Here is a 1,400-nt window from a genome sequence, read left to right as displayed (position 1 = left end):
GAGGCTTCAAACAGCTTCAGTACTTACGGGGTTCGATGAAAATCCGGATTTATAACATGCGGTGGGGCAACCAAAGCGATGGGAGCTGTGTTTAAGGTTTCAGTGTGGAACTTTTAATATCGTTCGCCGATTTAGAAACTCGAACATGACCCCAGGCAGGTATTTGGGGACGAGTCTGGGATTTGTTTTGCTCTGCCCAACTATGGGTACACTTGCGTAGGTTTGCGCTCACCGTATGGAGGCTCAGTGAACCGTTGACCAGCCGTGTCAAAATTGGTTGTTAGCGAGCCTTGAAGGAGTTTGAAAATTTGAATATTTTTCGCAGTTTCTCAGCAATGGATACTCGCTGGACCTTGAAACTTGGTCAAGGGGAAGTAAATTTATCCGTGTAGTTTGAGCGTGACTGATGCCGGAGAAGTGTGAATTTTTTCGGCGAGATCTGAGGTAAGTTAGAAATGAGTTGCCAGCCTTTCCTTTATTTAGGGAAGAGTGACGACTCGGGAATTTGAGAAGTCGCTTAAATCGCATTCAATCAGGCAAAAAAACACACAAAAAGCAAGAAATTCACCATGACAATAAAGTACGACTTTTTTATTGAGAACTTTTGCGGGTAAATATCTTTTTCAGTCTGTTATCGAGATTCCCATACAAATCCTTATAACTGTTTACCTTCCGACTCTGGGCCGCCTGTGGTAACACTAAATTTTCCAATCTTTCCTAGGAAGAGTGGGCGGCGCTTACAAATCTTAGAAAACGCAATGACATAGTTGTCAAATCGGCCGACAAAGGCGGCGCGGTAGTTGTTTGGCGGTCCGACCTTTACCAAAAAGAAGCTTTGCGGCAACTTTCGAATACCTCGTTTTATGCCGAAATCCAGAAAGATCTCACTTCCAAAAATCAAAAACTTGTCAAAGACACCATTCAGAATCTCATAGTTAATCAAGAATTACCGGACACTGCCACTAATCTCATCATCAACACCCCTAGGACTTCGTGCATTTACTTCTTGCCTAAAATTCACAAAACTAACAACCCAGGTCGCCCTATCGTTTCTGCCTGTAGTTACCCCACCGAACTCATTTCTAGCTACTTAGACAGGATTATGACGCCTATTGTCAAATCTTTGCCATCATACATTAAAGACAGTACACACGCACTAAAAATTTTCCGCGATTTCAATTTCTCCGGCCAAGACAAACTTATTTTCACCACGAACATTACATATCTGTACACAGTCATTCCCAATAGCAAAGGTCTTCTAGCACGTAAACACTTTTTCGATCAACGCGCTGTCAAAGAAACAAGCTTGGAAACGCTCCTCCGCCTTGCCGAACTAGTTTTAACGCTTAATTGTTTTTCATTCGCCGGCAACTATTAGTCTGGGTCGAGTAATGGCGGCA

This window comes from Montipora foliosa, chromosome 5 (assembly GCF_036669935.1).
Source record: "Montipora foliosa isolate CH-2021 chromosome 5, ASM3666993v2, whole genome shotgun sequence".
Taxonomy (NCBI): Eukaryota; Metazoa; Cnidaria; class Anthozoa; order Scleractinia; family Acroporidae; genus Montipora; species Montipora foliosa.
This window is presented reverse-complemented; position numbering follows the sequence as displayed.